This window comes from Artibeus jamaicensis, unplaced genomic scaffold (genome assembly GCF_021234435.1).
Source record: "Artibeus jamaicensis isolate MK-2021 breed Jamaican fruit bat unplaced genomic scaffold, CSHL_Jam_final contig_384, whole genome shotgun sequence".
NCBI lineage: Eukaryota > Metazoa > Chordata > Mammalia > Chiroptera > Phyllostomidae > Artibeus > Artibeus jamaicensis.
The window spans coordinates 23,243,802-23,263,593 of record NW_026521810.1 but is presented as its reverse complement, the minus strand read 5'-3'; positions in this window follow the sequence as shown (position 1 = coordinate 23,263,593).

Here is a 19,792-nt window from a genome sequence, read left to right as displayed (position 1 = left end):
CTCTCCTTTTTCCCTTTGCTAAATGTTAACCAATTCAAACACTCTCAGAGCAGAAATATGAAAGCAAGGTCCCGGTCTCAAATATTGGGAAGGTAAACCAATTTATCTTATTTGACTTGATACATTTCTGACATTACTGAGAGCGAACAATCATTTCTTCTCCGACAAGTATAAAGTCTTGACATTTTGGGACTGAATTGAGTTTCTGTTCTCTTTAGCAGAGATTTTCTGCTCATGGGATGTTTAAAACTGGTCAGTGGCCTGGCAATCTCCAACTCACTTTTATTACTATAAACATATACAATCTTATTTTTGATTAAAAAATATTTCAGAAAAAACCATCTGCCTGTTCTTCATTCATCTTGGAATTAAAAGATGTGAGGTGTATGAGAGACTCTCAGAAGGACTTAATCACCCTCCTGGTTACAGCCAGGAAGACCGATCCAGCACATCCTAAGCTCCAGCTGCCTGAACTCATGTAGTTACATGTGGGACCTCATGAGAACACATAGTCTGTACAGGTCTCTGTGAGCTTAAAGCCATCTCCAAGCAAACAAGCTGCCTTTCTCATTAGTGAGAACCCTTAGCAGAAGAATCAAGTGACTTTTACTAGCTACGAAAGTCCTTGACATTTGTGTGTTATCCTTAACCCTCATCTTTAAACCATCTCTATCTATGGCCCTATACAAACTCTTATTTGGTCTTTTATTAAGTCTTTTATTGAGACATTGAAACAGTAAGAATCGGCTTTTAGATTGCAAGGTGCCCTCTTCGGCCCTGTTTATTTCTCCATACAGTAAAAATTTACAGAAAACTGTACATGTTGAGAGCTGTCCCAGGATGTGGAGACAGGAGACCTGATGAAGTAATCACCATCACTGTCAAGGTGCTGCTGGCCAGTGGGGGTGAGCTATGTGTACATAAAGAATTTTAATCAGAAGAAGTAAGTTCTGCAAGAAAGATACTTACTCCTGCCATGGAAATCACTCCTTTCTCTCCAGTGGTGTTTCTCTACCCTTCTCAATAAGTTGTCATTGCTATGACTTTGAACTCTATTCAAAGTTACCGAACAAAAGCCAGCCAGATTAACTTTGAAGGACAAGGTTTTTTTGTTTGTTTATTTGTGTTTTTTTTTTAAGGGCTAGAGGACTGTGTTCTTAACTAGATAATCTTTAAATTTCTTTCAAGCTATATTTATAAAATGGTTTATTTTTGTGAGACTAGGGTCTAAGTCCTATTCCTGACCTTTAACTGAGATCATATGTGAGAATTTCCTATTTTCTTTCCTTTCGTTTTAAAATGTCTCATACTTTCCAAAAATTGTGCATAAAAAATTAAAGAACCTAAAAATATTTTAAAAGATTGAAAACTGAAAAATGTCAGAACCAAAATAATAGCCTAATCTCACTTTCAGCAAAACACTAAATAAAGTAGCAGCAATTTAAATTCAAGTAAATTTAAATGCCTATGCACCCTCATCTACTATTTTACTCCAGTTATGCAAGGTACTTCATGAAAGGACAAAGTCAGCACCATTTGCTATTATAGCACCATTAGCTGAGCAGGCTTGTGACCTTATTAAACTGACTGCATCTCACTCTTCTGAGCTTGTCCCCAGGACTCGGAATAACTGGAAGCAAGAGCAGAACAAGACTAACGGCTCCCTACAGCCACAAGCAGAAGATAACCTTGGAACAAAGTGCAGCCTCAGGTTACAACACCCTACCAGCCCAGGGACCACACAGCAACCACCCACACCCATTTTTAATACAATTACAATCCAATAAAAGCTCAAATCTCCACACCATACCCCTCTCCTTTCTTGGAAAGTGAATAAAACTTTATACTTTCTTCTTTTTGTGAATTCCTTTATAGCCCGTGTCACTGACCACCCTCAGACTTTGCTATAAGAATATCTTGAAACATAAAATATGACACAAACAGGTCTAATATGAAAACTTATTTGAAAATTCCAAGAGATACTGAAAAGCATCTGGTAACTTTTGTCATTTATGAGGGGAAAAACGTGTTAGAAAAGTAGGAATAAATAGGTAATTCTTCAACACATTTACTAAAAATTCTGTTTTAATGATTATACATTAGAAGTACATCTATTAAAATTAGAAAGAAGAACATTATCCATATCACCACCATTATCAAGGAAACCTTTTCTTATTGAAGATGAGGCTAATTCAATAAGACATGATATAAAGACATAAGTCTAAGAGGCTTTCCTTTATAGCATCCACTACACTTGTAATTAAATAATAAATGATATAGTTGCCCGTTTCTCCCCTGCTAAAATAGTCAAATATTTCCACACAGTTAACTATTTAACCTCCTGGAGAGCGTGCCTCACCAGAATTAGAATCCCAAAGGCATCCAGATTCAACCTTTATTCAGGACTCATTTCAGGGTCAGGTAAGGAGAAGTCCAAGTGTTTCCACATCTTCTTCACCAAGGCCAACATAGACTGGTTTTTGTTTTTTCTCTACTTGGTTCTATACTCTTTACAGGAATACTATGATCCCCAGGGTTGTGGCTTTGCCTCTGTGAGGGGACATCAATGGAGAATCAAGGAAATCCTGGTGGCTAAGGGGTCTGTTTTCTTAGTTCTTGTCTCTGGTTCATCATATCCTCCTGGGATAAGTAAGCAGATCACTTCAGTAACTCCAGGTCTTCAGAATCGCTCCCTACATTTTAAAAACATGGGTCAGTCGAGGGCATGACTTACCTTTACCCAACTTCCTACTCTAGGTAAGAATTCATTCAACATTCTTCCTTCCATCTCGAATGCGGGTCAGTGACATTGACCAGCCAAGGTTATGGAGCAGACAATACAATGTGCACCAAAGGACACTCTGGCCCTGATGACATAACTTTGTTGTGTCATTTCCGATGGTTACCCAGTTTATTGAGCTTGTTGTTCACTGAAACTTCCAGAAAAGTTTTAAACAGTTCTGATCATAGTAGCTATCCTCCTGTGCATGTTTTAGTGGGAATCTTCCACTATTTCACAATAGTGTGTGCATGTTTCTCATGTTTAAAACAACATTCTATTTTTAACACAAGTTCTGTCAGGGATTAATGTGAAATTATATGAATGCCTGTTCAACCATGCATTAAATTTTTTCTTTTATTTTGGTTTTTAAAACTTTTATGATGCACTTTATTTTTGTTCTCACTTTTATTTAGATATAGTTGATATACAGCATTGTTTAAGTTTAAGGTATACAAAATTATGACTTGAACGGGGACCCAAAAAACCCAGAATTTATTTATAAAAAATTGTGTATTTATTCTTACATGTTTAAACTTCAGTCACCTTCAAAGTACTCTCCATTTGATGCAATACACCTATCAAGACTTTTTCCCACAAAAGACAGTTTTTGAACTCATCTATTTTGATGCCTTTTAGTGCTTCTGCCATTTTTTTGTTTCACGTCTTCCACATCAGCAAAACATTTCCCTTTGAGGACTTTTTCATCTTGGGAAACAAAAACAGTTGCTCAGGGTGAGATGGGGTGAATAGGGAAGGTAAGGCACGGGGGTCATGCTGTTATTGGTCAAAAACTGCTGAACACTCTGGGCAGTGGGAGCAGGTGTGCTGGTAAATCACCCTCCATGAAATGGGCAAATATGTTGAAAGTTTTCCAAAAAAAAGTTCACTAAAGCCAAACACAGGTTCTCACAACAATACCAACTGGTACAAATGGGTTACAAATGGGTTCCCAGAACACTCACCTAGCGAGGGAATGCCTGTCTACAAGGGGCCCACCTGCCAGAAGGTAATTCTGGTTTTTTGGGGGGGTCCCCCCTTATATAGTGCAAAATGATAACCACGATAGGGTTAGTTAACACCTCTGTTAACTCACATAATTATCATCTTTGTGTGATGAGAAAATTTAAGATCTACTTCTTAGTGACTTTCAACATAAAATAGTATTGTTACTGTAGTCACCATGGTCAACTGTCTCCATTTTTAATCATTTCAAGTAATCATATAAAACAGTATTGTTAACTATAATTTTCAATTAGGTATCCAGAACTTATTTTGTTACGGAAAGTTTGTGCTCTTTGACCAACATTGCCCCAGTGACTCAACCCCAACCCTTGGCAAACATCATTTTACTCTTTATTTCTATGAATTTATCTTTTTTAGATACACCAAATAAATTATATCATACAATATTTGTCTTTGTCTGTCATGTTTATTTCCTTTAGCATAATGCCTCAAGGTTCAGCCATGTTGTTGCAAATGGCAAGATTTCCTTCTTTCTTGTGGCTGAATAATATCCATTGTATATGTACTCCACATTTTCTTTACCCACTCCTCCACTGATAGACCATTAGGTTATACACAGCCTGGCTATTGTGAACACTGAAGCAATAAACATGGTAGTGCAGATATCGCTTCAGGATCTTGTTTTCACTCCCTTTGGATATATATTCTAAAGTGGGATTGCTGAATCAGGTGGTAATCTAATTTTTAATTTTTTTTAAAAGAACCTTTAAACTATTTTCCATCGTGGGCTCTACCAACTTATATCCCCACCAACAGTGTGCAAGGATTTCTTTTTCTCAACATTCTTGCCAACACTCTTCTTTCATCTTTTTGACAATAGCCATTCTCACAGGTGTGTGGTGATACTTCCTTGTGGTTTTGATTTGTGATTTCTTTGTTGGTCAGCGAGGTTGGCTATCTTTATGTTGGCCATTTGCATGTCTTCTTTGGAAAATGTTTACTCGGTTCCTCTGCCGTTTTATACTCACGTGTGTGTGTGTGTGTGTGTGTGTGTGTGTGTGTGTGTTTTAATGACATTGGGTTCTATGAGTTCTTTAGGTATTTTGGAAAATGAACCCCTTTTCAGTTAGCTTGCTTGCAAATATTCTAGTCCATTCATAGTTTCCTCTTCATTTTGTTAATTGTTCTCTTTCTGTGAAAAGCATTTTAATTTGATACAAGACAAAATATTGGTTTTTGCAGCTTCTGCTTTTAGTGTCATAACCAAAAAATTGTTGCCAAGATCCGTGTTCAAGAGCTTTCCCCTTATATTTTCTTTTAAGAGTTTCACCATATTCAAGTCTTACATTTAAGTCTTTAATCCATTTTGAGTTAATTTTTGTGAATGGTATAAGGATCCAATTTCTTTTTTCTTTTTTTTTTTTTTTTGCCTGTAAATATCCAATTTTCCAACACTGTTCAAAGAGAATGTCCTTTCTCTACTGAGTTTTCTTGGCTCAGTTGTCAAATATTAAACATCTACACATATATGGGTTTATTTCTGGGCTTTTGTTTCAGTTTTATTGATCTATGTGTCTGTTTTTATGCCAGTACTATACTGTTTTATTGAATTATATTTCTGTTTTCTTGCAGTTCATGGAGCTTCTTTTAAACAGCTACTTCGAATTCTGTATTGGGCAAATTGCAGATCTCCATTTCTTTGAGGTTGGTTACTAGGAAATTATTGTGATATTTTAGTGGTGTCGTGTTTCCTTGATTTTTCGTGTTCCTTGAAGCTTTGCTTCATCCCTATCTTCATCACCTCATTCAGTCTTTCCTGTCCGACTTCAGGAGAGGAATGCCTCTGTCAGCCCTCTTCGGGATTCGGAGGCTTTCTTGGGACTTCTATTGATACACTTGCTCCACAGTTCGTGCTCCCCCATGGCAGCATTCTTAGGCCTGCTTGCCTTCTCTACATCCTGCAAAGGGCCAGGCTGGATGTACAGGGATGGTCTTCCTTTTGCTTTCCCAAGGGCAGTACTAAATAATCAAGTACGTGGTCTTTCCCAGGCCCACAGATCGGGCTTGCTTTCTGCATGTACTCACTTGTCATCTGCAAAAGCTCTTCTCATCATGTGTCGAGTGTGCACAGGGAGCTGGCTGTAGGGTAGAGATGGTGAGGGTGAGGTATCAGAGCACTGGGTGTGTAGGTGGGTCATTTGGAATTAGTGGGATCCACATCCTTATACTAATTCCTTCCAAGCCCTGGTTGCAGTTCTTCCAGCCACTCTGGAGCCCCATTCGTGCATCTCACAATTTAGAACAGGGATGAGATAAGATGGGTTGAGAGAGAACGTAGCCTTATTGGCAGCACACCGTATAGCTGGAGAAGCTGTATGCTCAATCACATGCTCTCATTTTTCCCCATGGGCGAAATCACAGGCTGAGAAGGGATCTCTTGGCATTGAGTTGTGGCTGCCTTGGTGGAGAGGTGATGCAGGCAAAGTCAGACTGTTCTGCTTGCTCTCTCCAGTGCATTGACTATCAAATTTTTTGCTCAACAATGTGCTGGAACTTCTCCATTGAACTCCAAGATTTCCACAGCACTCTCTCATTTGTGGTGATCGTTTCAGTCAGTGTTCTCCAGGGGCTCCTGGGCTGCAGCTGGTGGTGGGGGGCGGGGGGGGGCGCAGAGCTGGAGCCAGGTCATGAGCCACTTCAGGGTCCCCACCAGGATGGAGGTCTGCATGCCTGTTACCCAACACATGGGAGGATGAAAATTCTCTTGAGTCCTTTGATATATGATGCTGGTGACAAAACCAAAGTCAGACAGGGTTGTAGCTGAGTCTTTAGGGGCACAGAACTGTTAATGAGTCTATAACCAGAACCATGGTCAGTGAGTCAGTCAACTGGGTATGAGCCTGTTTTCTCAAAATGGCTCTCTTCATCTTAGACTACATGCTTAGATTTTTACAGCTTCCTGCTTGGACCCTACAGCTCCCACAAAGGCACTTTTGTCCATGGATAGATACCAAATTATTGTTGTTGAAGTGAAATTGTGATCAAGAGATGTTTTATTGGGCTGTCTTACTGACACCATTTCTCTCAGGTTTTCTTTTATCTAGCATTTCACATAAAAAATTTATATACTTAATATCAAGCTATTGTTGCTTTCTTGAGATAAGGTCAACTTGCCTATGATATGTTATTCCCATATTATATTTCCCAATTTGGTTTGTTACAATTAATTGAGAAATTTTGCTTTTGTATATTTTGAGAAAGTTCTAATGGTTTCATATATATATATATATATATATATATATATATATACATATATACACACACACATATATATATGGAAAGTTGAAACAATGGGACAATGGAAAGTTAAAACAGTCCATTTCTCAGCCTCATTTGCAACTGAAAATAGACATAAGATTTTATCATGATTTTTGACACATAAGTGGAAGTCTGAGAATGCCTTTGATTTTTCCATATCATTTTTTAAAATTTGTGCTTTCTCTTCCTTTTTTTCTTTCACTTTTCTTCCCCTAACAGGACTCCTGCCTAGAACGCAATATGAAAGAAAGATAAACAAAATCAGAAAAGTGGATGAATAAAACAAAATTTGACAAGTCTGAACACCAAGGAACAGAAAAAAAACAGTATCGGCAATGAGAGAGATTATAACCTTATATTCAAAATATTTCATCTAACTCTGGCTGGTGTAGCTCATTGGATTGAGCACAGGCCTGTGAACCAGAAAATCACAGTTCGATTCCCAGTCAGGGCACATGCCTGGGTTTCAGGCCAGTTCCCTGCAGGCCAGTTCCCAGCAGGGGACGCACAAAAGGCAACCATACATTGATGTTTCTCTCCCTCTCTCCTTCCCCTCTAAAGATAAATAAATAAATAAAATCTTTAAAAAAATTTATCTACTATTCAAAGAGTATTAAATAAATAAATAAATATCACTTGTGCCAATTAACTTAAAAATATGGATGAAAGAATAAACTTCTAGGAGGGGGATTCTGAAACCTGACTGTGCGTCTGAGTCTCCTAAGGGACAGATGGTGGGCCCCCCTCCCAGCCTTTTCAGTTCCATCATCTGGATAAGGCCTAAGAAGTTGCATTTCTAACAGGTTCCTGGAGGTTCTGATGCTGCTTGTCTGGAAGCAATACTTTAAATTTCCAAATTCTATTTAAGAATAAATTGAAAATCAAAAACCTATATGTAAGAGTTAAAACTATAAAACTCTCAGATGAAAAACATACAGTTAAATTGTTTTGATATGTAAATGTCAAATAAAACATTAGTAACTTGACTTAAGAAAAAAACTTCAATGATCAGATGAGAAAAAGAAAACATATAATCACCTCATTCCATGCCAAAAGAATCATTCAAAATATTCAAGAGAAAAAAACAGGTGAGAATTTGGAGATAGCAATGGAAAGTTTTGTTGACAAATTTGGTTGCTCAAGGAAAGAAAGATGGTAGTTGAAGGAGGGTTCAGGATTCAGAAGGAACAGTGTATGGTGTGTTTGTGTGTGTGTGTGTTAAAAATGGGATGCCCTTGAATATGTTTATAGGTTGATTTGGAAGGAATCAGTAGATAAAGATCAAAAGAGAGGAGCTACTGATGGAGTGAGATTCCAGAGGAAAGGGGATATGGAAGACAATAGCATCAAAAATGGAGCTTTGAGCCCTGGCTGGGTCACTTGGTTGGTTGGAATGTTGTCCCATGCAACAAAAGGTTGTGGGCTCTACCCCTGGTTGGGGTGAGCATGGGAGGCAACCCATCGATGTTTCCCTCTCACATTGATGTTTCTTTCTCTCTCTCTCTGTCTCTCTCTCTTTCTCTCTCTATGTCTCTCTCTCTCTCCTCCCCTCACCTCACCCAAGTCAATAAACACATCCTTGGGTGAGGATTTAAAAAACAGAATGGAGCTTTGAACAAAAGATAGGTTCAATCCATTGGAAAGAAAGTAAGAAAAGGTTATTTCAGGATAGTAAGTTGAGAAAGATCAAGTTGGTTCACATACATTTTCCCTGTGAAGTAGGACATAAAATCAAATGTTACAGAGCTCAGGACAGCAAAGGGCCGAAAGGTGTAGAAGTTGAATCCAGCCACTAGGAATTGGATGGTGACCTGTGAGACAAGCTGCCATGGGGTGATGGTGGCCCAGAATCCAATGAGCAAAGAGGTGATTGAGTGTGGAAATTTGGCAGCAAGTACAGATTTTTCTTTCAAAGACTGAGACTGAAAGGGGACTAAGGGAAGAGTGTGGCAGCTAGACTTCTAAAGAAAGCCCTTCACATTTTAAACTAATTTCTCAGTATTCAGGCTTGTCATATGCTGTGGGAGAGGATATGTCATTAACTGACATGGGATGCAATTTGGCTTTTTTTGTTGTTAATGAGACATCAGGCACTGCATTGTATACGCACAATCAACTGCAAATTACCTATCTCTCATCCAAAGGAAATAAAAATTGGCATCAAAACTGCAGCGAGTACATAAATGTAAAAGCTAAGGGTTTCTGAGCTTTCCTTTCAAATCAGATTTTTTTTCTAAGGAAAAAAAAACAGTTAAGTACTGAATGAAGCTTCTCATTCTCTATAATAACCACTTCCATTTAGCTCTCTTTTACAATCCATAGAATGGGCTCTCTGAATAGACAAGCACTGGGAGAAAAATCAAAGAGAAGAAAATAGGTTTTTGAAAGTTCCAAGACTTCAATTTAGCAAGCGATATGTATGGCTAGTGGACCCCAAAACAACCTTTTTTCAGCTTTCCATTTAAAGGCCTATGAGGACTAAGGTGGAAGAAAAGACAAAATTTCCTCATCTTGGATTGAAAATAAATACATCACAAAGATTTTAGAGGAATGGAATTTGGTGGAGCAGCCCACACGAGCTTTAACAGAAGTAGAGAGAAACTTGGCAACAACAACAGAAAGGTAGGGAGGAGGGATGTGGCCCTTCTCGCCCACTATCTGTATCTTGTCTGGAAAGCTCCAAGAAAATATCAAAAATCTAAGCTGTTTTATCTCTACAGAGCTTGACTGAGTTTTGAAGCACCTATAACACGGTGTCCCCCTCCACCCCACAACTCCACCAATTCCTAAATAGAATCTTTTCAGATGGAGTTCATGATTCCCTGGAAACAACAGGCTAAATGTATGACGAGGGCCAATTGTGGAGAAGAAATCCTGAAAGGTAGGTACAGAGAAGCCAACTGAAAGGTTTTCAAGATACCAAACAGTATAGTTACAAGACTGTCCCCTAGTCCCGCAGAGACACACCAGGTGGATTAACAACACTAGGAGCTGGCGCCTTAGAATGGCCTCCAGTTGTTGGAATAAGATGCTCCCATCCTGCAAACTGAGCAGAGGGGCAATGATATCAACATGGTAGATTCTGAAGTCTTCCTGCTTCACCAGGGCCAGACTAAGTAGAGGAGCCACAGAAGACCTGGGACGTGCGAGGAAAGTTCTGTTGTGCTGTGATATGCCATACTGTAGGGTTGTATGAAGAGGAAGTGTGGAGAGGGGGTGGGTGTTGGGTCTAAGATGGTGTACTTCTACATGTGAAAGAGGAAGCTCTCTAGAACAGCGATTTCCAACAAGTGGACCACAGGATTTTTAAAACATTCAATATCTGACTAGTCAGGGGCACTGACCTCTTTTCCTTTAGAATGTCAAATAAAAAATATGACAACAGCCAACACAATAATAGCTGTCCAGTGTGAATGAAACAAAATTATACCTACTTTTTTTGGTCAGATGGCAAAAGATATATTTTTTTAGTGTGTTGCAGAATTTTAGTAATTAGTTTGCATGTGCCATGAGATGAGGTTGAAAATCACTGCTACGGAGTAAAGTGACTGGGCACCTTGGATGAAGAGCCCTAGATCCGAAACTGAAAATGTCTCCTCGCTGCAAAGGAGGCAATTTGGACAAAATGCTGGGAACTTCACCCAAGATTGATCTGTATCTTCTCCAGGTGTATGTGTTCCCTACTGTACCTAGAGTCTCTGGCCAGCTGTTTCAGGGGCTTCGGCAATATTGTTAGTTCATTTTGGTGGCATTGTGGAGCTTGGAAAACAAAGCAGCTCTGCGGACTTGGCAGTGGGCCCAGCCAAGACTCTGACCAAGTGGTGTCCACCAGTCCAAGAGCAGTCCATTCACACGGGCAGGTGGAAGGAGGTGCTCCTCTTTTCCCTAAGTCAATGTAGATGTGAATTCTGCCAGGCCGAGCAAGTCTGTCTGTTCCACAATGGACAGCCACCCTCTGTTGGGCTTGCCAGCACTACAAGTAAAACTGAAATGGGCTGACTGCAATTCCAGCTCTTCTTTAATTATACTTTAACTACACATGGATGATATGCTGAATACTCAAGCTTAGGGAACACAAAAAGGCACAGAGAGGCTGTATCTCTGGGAAGCCCCACCATTGGCCATCTTTCCATTTTCCAGGCTCATGCTAGCCCTCGCAGCTCCTGTCGGGCTGGCTTCCCAGGGCTGTCGCTCTACAATGCTGAAAGGCCTTCCATGCCAAGAAACTCCCCATCTGCTCTGCAATATGCTTATCCCTCCAGCTCTAGTCCTTCCTAATTATGGTATATTGATGGGGCTCTTTGGATGTGCTCTACTGCGTCAAGTACGAAACTTGAGGGATGATCCTTGGTGTCTTTCATCAGTCCCAGCTTGTCTATACCATAGGTGGTAGAAATTCTTTGACTAGTTACTTATACTAAGAAAAGCATTTCCTCTTTATCTTCTGGAAGCTTGACGGAGAGAAAAGAGAGGAATTTTAGACAAAAACGATGACACAGAGACATGAAGGAATAAAGAACATGGTGTCCTGGGGAACGATGAGTAATTCGGGGTGGAGAGATTATGTGGTGTATGGAGAATGGAGCAAAGAGAAAGAAATGAAAATTAAGGGGAAGGCTGACATCAGGCAGCGAACGAACTCGACAACTGTGGGAACTGGTTCTCTCTTACTAATATTGAAAAATTACCACAAATTTCAATATTTTTCAAATATTAAAAAATTACCAACAACACAGCTTTGTTATCTCATAATTCTGAAGGCCAGAAGTCTAAAGCGGGCCTTACAGCCTGAAATCAAGGTGTCAGCTGAGCTGCATTCCTTCTGGGGTTTTCTAGGGAAGAATCTCCTTTTTCGCCGTTTTCAGCTTTTAGAGGCCACCTGCATTCCCTGACCCAGAGCCTCTCCTCAACGTGACAAGTGCCTCTGATCCAGTCCACAGCCCCTCTCTGAGCTTGATCCTCCTGTTTTCATCTTATAAAGACCCCTGTGATCGCCCCGGGGCCACCCAAGTAACCCAGAATAATCTCCTTATTGCAAGATTCTTACCTTTATCACCTCTCTGAAGTCTCTTTTGTTCTGTAGGGTAATTTATTCATAGGTTTCAGAGAGTAGGACTTGGATGTCTTTGCAGGGAGAGGGCACTATTCAACCTACCATACCATGTCTAGGGATTTCGATTGGATTATGTCAGCCAAGGATCAAAACCTCAGTGCCTGCCAGGGCCAGGTAGGCCAAGTGACTAAATGAAGCAATCTGTGTATTAGACCCTAGGAAAGAGTAGAGAAAGTGACAAATTAGAGACTTTATGCCTTATCTGAAGGGAATACCCAAAATAAATGCAAGCCATTGTTGTCCTATTACCTGATTATTTTAGAGAAGCTGGAGTCCAGGTTTTTATGTGAAATTTATTAATTTTATAATTTTATCAGCCTCTGTTGGAATTCTACGAGAGCTTTTCTCTTGGGTAATGTCTTGTATTGGGACACTTCTGAAGGCGGTTCTGAGGGAAAGAGGCTAGAGATTAGAGTGGGCCAGTGAAAAAAACTAACATAAAGGAGATAATAAAGTCTCAATTATCATGGAGTCAGTGTCAATAGAAAAAGAATAAATTAAAGAAGTATCCATAGCCCTGACCAGTGTGGTTCAGCTGGTTGAGCATCATCCTGTAAATCCCAAGGTCACCAGTTCCATTCCTGGTCAGGGCACATGCCTAGGTTGTAGGTTTGGTCCCCAGTCAGTCACGTACAGAAAGCAACCAATCAATGTCTCTTTCCCTCTCTTTCTCCCTCCCTTCACCTATTTCTAAAATGAAATACATACAATCTTTTTTTAAAAAGAAAATATCCATAAGAATATCCATAAGAATCTTCAAGACTAAAAGTTGCACGTGGGCTCTGCAGCCTTTATGCAGGAATGAGCCCAGAGAAGGGCACCATTCCCAAGGGAGCCTGCACAGAAGCAGATGCTTGCACACCTGAGCACAAAGCCCCGGGAGCTCCACTTCACATGTTGAAACTTGGGAGGCAGATCTGAAAAATATTGGTTAGAGAAGTAAGAAGAGTACCAATTATAAAAGAAGAAACAAACCATAATATGAGCTCTTTTAGACTTGTTATTCAGACAGAGCTTTGAAAATCACATACCACTCATGTGCTTTCTAACAATAAAAGTAATATGTGTCTATCATTGAAAATAAACATTTAGAAGATGCTGAAAAAAGTATAATGCAGGGAACCAATCACTTATGCTCTGAAAGCAGGTTTTCTCCATCTCAGCATGACTGACATTTTGGGCTAATTAATTCTCCGTTGTCCTGAGGGGACTGTCTTGTGCACTGCAGGATGTTCAGCAGCATCCTTGACCTCTTCCCACTCATGGCATCCAAAAATGCCTCCAAACATTGTCAAATGTCCCCAGGGGGACAAAATTGCCCTGACTGAGAACCACTCTTCTAGAATATAGTATCACTTTTAACTCTGGTCATTTACCACTGGTCTTTATGCTTCTACAATGTAAATTTTAAATTCTGTGCTCAATTCAGGCTCCTGCTTTAATTCTCTGACAGCACATCGGGAACAAACTATATATTCTCATGGATATGTCATGGTTTATGGAGCCTTCTCCAGTGTTGGAAGTTAAGGTTGTTCCCAATTTTACATCATTATAAATAATGTCATGATGGCCACCCTTGTGCATCAATCATCTCTGTACTCTGATGATTTCTCTAGGATAAGTGTCTCAAAGCAGAATTAGCACACCAGACAGAACTGAAGATGTCTTAAAATGCATGAGCAGAAGTTGCAGGTGGACCACACAGGCTAGGAGCACAGTGTCTGGTAGATGAATCACTGCCTCTCAAAGCACGCTTCTCGAGACAAATGACTTGCCTTGAGCTAAAATTTATTTTAGAAAAACAGCAGCTCTTGCTTAATTAATCAAAAATTCAATTGATGTAATTTCTCCATTCTAATGTTTTGTCCAATAAATATTTCTTAATCTTAAGAACCTGCCTCTGCTTGCTGATAATGAGCCTAGCAGGTATCAAAAGAAAAATTAAGAGACTAGTATTCATGGGGGACATAGAAATGTTTTCTTTAAATAAGTTAATGTATACATATACACATGTATTTTGTAGATCATGACCTTAAATTTTTCAAATCTAAGGTATTCTGAAAGACCCTCCTGACTTGCAGATGCTCCTGACACTGGAAACAATTGAAAATTAGCCATGTAAATCTCTCTTTTATTATTATTTTTTTTGCATCTATTTCTTGAGCCCATCCAAGCCGGGCTACAGTTCATGCAAAAGAAGCCAATACAAGAAAGATACCATAAGGGAGGTCAGTACAAGGCAAGGGCCCTCCTGAACTGACTGATGATGGAGCAAGAAAATGCCAGTGCTTCTGTCATGTGATCCTCAGCAAATGCTGCCAGTAGGTGAAAGTATTTGGCATTTCTAGCATGTGTCTGGTCTTGATGCCATTTTGTAGGTTACAAGGACAATTACTCATACACACACACTGTGACAAGATGGAACATACTTTCCTTACTGTGGGTCTCAGTCAAAAATATTTCAAAGCCACTGATATAAAAGAGAGAGGTGTGGTGTGTCATTTCAGTTCCTCTAAGAAGTAGATGTCAAGAGAGATTAGGCGTGCAGAAGATTTATTGGTGGAAACAACTGTGCAGAAGAGAGAAGCAGGGAGCAGGAGAAGGCTGTGGTCAGACGGTGATGCCAGTCTGGAACCCCAAAAGGAGAGAGGGCAGGAAGGTGGTTTGGGCAGAGAGACCTTCAGACCCTAGCACAGTTCTGAGATAAACAGTCTTGGCTAGGCTGATGGGGATGCCAGAACAAATTCTGACCTCTAGAGCAGTCCTGTGCTGGGCAGAAATGGTCCAGCAAAAAAATTACTCCCAACCCTGGGAGAACATAATCTTGGCATGAAACAGGGAGCAGATTCTGAAATGCAGCTCTGGTGGCTGTCTACAAATTAAACTTTTTGAAGCAGGTACTCCTGAAGGGAGATCCCTGGCTGTCAGAGGGAAACTGTCTCCATATGTTAGAATCTTGGTGGCATTCCCATGCACCACAGGTAGGAGTCTGTACTCTGAAGAGAGACCCATGGCTTTAAATCACAACTCCAAGACTAGGACTCAAGTCAGAAAAAGGAGACTCCTGGGCACAAAATTTAAGGTGGCCCTGACTTCCTGAGAGGCACTTGCATAATTCCAAGCATGAATACTTCTTTAAATAGTGTGCCCTGGGAAATAACCCTAGTATGAGCCTTGCCCAACTGGGTCATTTACTAGCTATGTGACCTTAAACCAGTTAGTTACCTTCTACTTCTTTTTATGAAGTATATTTTATTGATTATAAAATATATAGTCAATATTTTTTTATTGCTCTTACAGTTGTCCCAATTTTTTTCACTATACCCCCTTCTGCCTGGTACCCTCTTTCCATGCAGTAATCTCCCTGCCCTTAGTTCATGTCCGTGGGTCATGCATGTAAGTTCTTTGGCTTCTCCATTTCCTATACTATTCTTAAAATCACCCTATTTTGTTCCTACCAATTAGCCTTCTTAATCCCTGCACCATTTCCCCTTTCTCCCCCTCCCAGCTGATAACCCTCCAAATGATCCCCATACCTATGATTCTGTTCCTGTTTTCATTGTTTGCTCAGTTTGTTTTGTTTTTTATTTTATTTTTTAGATTTAGTTGTTTTTGGTTTATCATTCACAGTTTTGATCTTCTTTTTCTTAAATAAGTCCCTTTAACATTTCATGTAACAATGGCTTGGTGATGAATTCCTTTAGCTTCGCCTTGTCTGAGAAACACTTTATCTGCTTCTAAATGATAGCTTGGCTGGATAGAGTAATCTTGGTTGTAGGTCCTTGCTTTTCATCACCTCCCATACTTGTTGCCAGCTCCTTCTTGCCTGTAAGGTTTCTTTTGAGAAAACAGCTTACAGTCTTATGGGAATTCCTTTGTAGGTAACTCTCTGCTTTTCTCTCCCTGCTTGTAGAATTCTCTCTTTATCTTTAAACCTTGGCATTTTTATTATGATGTGTCTTGGTGTGGTCCTCTTTGGGTCTAAATTGATTGGGATTCTCTGCTTCCTAGATTTGCCTCTGTATTTTTTTTGCCAAATTAGGGAAATTCTCTTTTATTATTTTTTCAAATAGATTTCCAGTTTTTTGCTCTTTCTCGCCTCCTTCTGGCACCCCTGTGATGCAAATGTTGAACCTCTTGAGGTTGTCCCAGAGGCTGCTTATACTGCCCTCATTTTTCGGATTCTTTTTTCTTCTTGTTGTTCTGATTTGTTGTTTTTTGCTCCCTTATGTTCCAAATCACTGATGTGATCCTCAGCTTCATCCACTCTACTGTTGCTTCCCTGTAAATTGTCCTTCATTTCAGTTAATGAATCCTTCACTTCTGACTGGGTCTTTCTTATGCTAAAGAGGTCCTCACTGAGGTCCTTGAGCATCCTTATAATTAGTGTTTTGAACTCTGTATCTGATAGATGGCTTATCTTCGTTTCATTTAGCTCTTTTTCTGGAATTTTGATCTGTTCTTTGATTTGGGCCATGTTTCTTTGTCTCCTCATTTTGCCAGTCTCCCTGTGCTTGTTTCTATGTATTAGGTGGGGTTGCTTTGATTCCATGTCTTGGTGGTGTTTGGCCTAATGCAGTAGGTGTCCTGTAGAGTCCTGTGGCACAGTCTCCCCTTTCACCAAAGCTGGGTACTCAACATTTGCCCTTTGTGTGGGCTGAGTACCCCTTCTTCTTATAGCAGAGACTGGGCGCTGTTGGCAGAAAAATGGGAGGAATTTATCCAAGCCAGTCAGCTTCAAGGATGGGCTGTGACCACTTACCACCAATCTCCACCCTCCATGGAGGATCTGCTCTTCAGGGGGATGGTAGGGGTTCTCTGAAGTGGTCTATAGCTGTCCACTGGGTGTGCTGGCCCTGGGATTTCCTGGATAGTGCAGGCCAAGGTCAGCCCTCACCTATGCTTTGGCCAGGGCCACCATTCCTGAGGTATAAAGCAATCTGAGAAGGCTGCCACTTGTGCTGAGCTTGGAGATTCTCAGGCAAACCCAAGCTGTTAAACTCATCTGGCTGCTGCTAGTGCTTGGCCCACAGCTCTCTGAGGCCAGCTGTTGCTTATTTGATAGGATTTAAGAAGTTGTGAAGCATGAGCCAAGACCAGACATTCATGAGAAAAAGCAGCTTGAGTGGGCCCATATGTTGGATGGCGCAGAGTCTCTGGGGATCTCCAAGGCAGGTCAAACAGCATTAGTGAGGTCGATAGAAATTCAGATATGGCACCAGCCTGCAGTCTCAGTGGCTCAGAGGGTGGGAGATCTAGAAAAGGAAAAATGACCTCTACTTGCCCCACTGCTAGACCTTCAGCCTCTCCCAGTATACCACTGGTGCCCTTCAAGCTGCCACCCAGCACTGGGGCTCAGAAGGAGTGAGTCTGAGTAGGTGAGTCTGTGTGTGGTTTCTGTAAGAGGAAATGCTTGGTGCTCTAGCAGTTTCTCTTACCAACTCAATCCCCACTGGTTTTTACAACCAGAAGTTGTGGGAACTTATCTTCCTGACACTGGAACACTAGGCTGGGGGCCCTGGTGTGTTGGGCTGGGCCTGCTCGCTCCTGGGATATCGCTCCTGAATTTTTTATCCATCACATGTGTGTAAGAGACCAGCCCATCTGCATCTGTACCTCTCCTGCACGTCTGGATGGATTTGGTTTCTTTAATTCCATAATTGTCAGATTTTCATTCAGCTCAAATTCTGATGGTTCTGAGCAAAGGTTGTTCTATATTTTAGTTATAATTTTGATGTGGTCTTACAAAAAGGCGAGCCTATACCACCATCTTGACTTGGAAGCCCCGTTTCTTCATCTGTAAATTACAATGAACAAAAAAAATACACCCTACTAACCAGACTGCTATGAATATTATATGAGTTAATGAACAAGAACGCTTTGGACAGTGCTTGCCACCTGGTAACAACAATATAAGAATTGACTGTATATATTATCCTCAATATGCCATTTAAGTTCAAAATTCAGTTTCAGGTACAATGCCCCTGCCCCACACAATTTTGATTGAGCATGTCTGGGGTGGCGTAGAAGAGTGTGTTTTTGCTACATGCTCCTTTAGTTATCTTTATGTGCACCCAGGTCTCCTCCCTGATCACTCCTTTCTTACTCATCAGCCACTCGCTCCTTATTTATCTCATTACTGTTCAAGTACCACAACAGGGGCAATGAAGGCAATCTCTGCCTGGTGGGTTTCAGCCCACACAAAGCCACAGGAGAGAACCCAAGTATCCATCTTCCCACAATATGACTTCAAGCAGGTCAAAGTCACTTCATCTTTAGCCATTAGAAGTAGATGACCTAAGGCTCCCTTCCCAATGGGCATGCTGCAATTTTGTGTTACTGCAGTCCCGTCTGAATTGAACTCTTCCGCCTTATTCTCATGTATTTCTCAGACTTCCTCCCCCTCATCTGATTCTCTTGAAATCATCGCAACAGAATCTTCTCAAGAATGTAATCACTCAGCTATTCATGGTGCTTCAGGTCGCTACGGGGAGAGGCTGTGTGAGTGGCACCTTTCTTTCACACATAGAGATACTTCAGGTACATATCTATGAATGACTCCAAGCCAACTGGCACCTGGCCCCCCAACGGTGCCCTCGCCCACAGCTTTGAAGTCTGACATCTTCCTTTTGCTGCAGCAAGAAGCGCACAGGTGCAATTTCAATTGGGGCTTGTAGGGGACAATAGCTTCTGATTGAGATGCCATCCCACCCATGTCAAAAATTGGCTACAGCATAATCGGCAACTTTGTATTAAATGATAGCACCACTCACCAGGTAACTTCTGTTTTGAAGGCATTATTTTAACATGGAAAACACAAGCCAAAAAGTTTGAGCACTGAAATGTTCTGCCTGACTCTCAAAGAGGGGTTGAAGGCAGAATAAAAGCCACATGTATCTGAAGCATCTCTATGTGTGAAAGAAAGGTGCCACTCACACAGCCTCTCCCTGTAGCGACCTGAAGCACCATGAATAGCTGAGTGATTACATTCTTGAGAAGATTCTGTTGCGATGATTTCAAGAGAATCAGATGAGGGGGAGGAAGTCTGAGAAATACATGAGAATAAGGCGGAAGAGTTCAATTCAGACGGGACTGCAGTAACACAAACTTGTAGCATGCCCATTGAAAAGGGAGCCTTAGGTCATCTACTTCTAATGGCTAAAGATGAAGTGACTTCGACCTGCTCAAGGTCATATCGTGGGAAGATGGATACTTGGGTTCTCTCCTTTGGCTTCGTGTGGGCTGAAACACATCTGAACCTGGCCATCAATTCAAGCTGTCAGCCCGCATTCACTACATGTCCTGGTGTGCCCAGCATGTATGGCCTTACCCCTTCCCCAACTTGGTGGGGTGGTGCTGGCCCTGGCAGACAAGATACTACCACCAGTAGTTATTGCCATGAGTTACTGAGTACTGACTAGGCACAGAATTTTACAAGCATACTATCTCATTTAAACCTCATGACAACCTTAGGAAGTTGGTATTATTATCATTATATAAATAAAATTGTTGAGGGACAGGAAGGTTAAGTAACCTGTTCCAAATCACAAAGTCAAAAAGTAGAGATTCCAGGTCCATGTGGCTCCAGAACCACTGTTCTGTTTTAAAGAGATGCA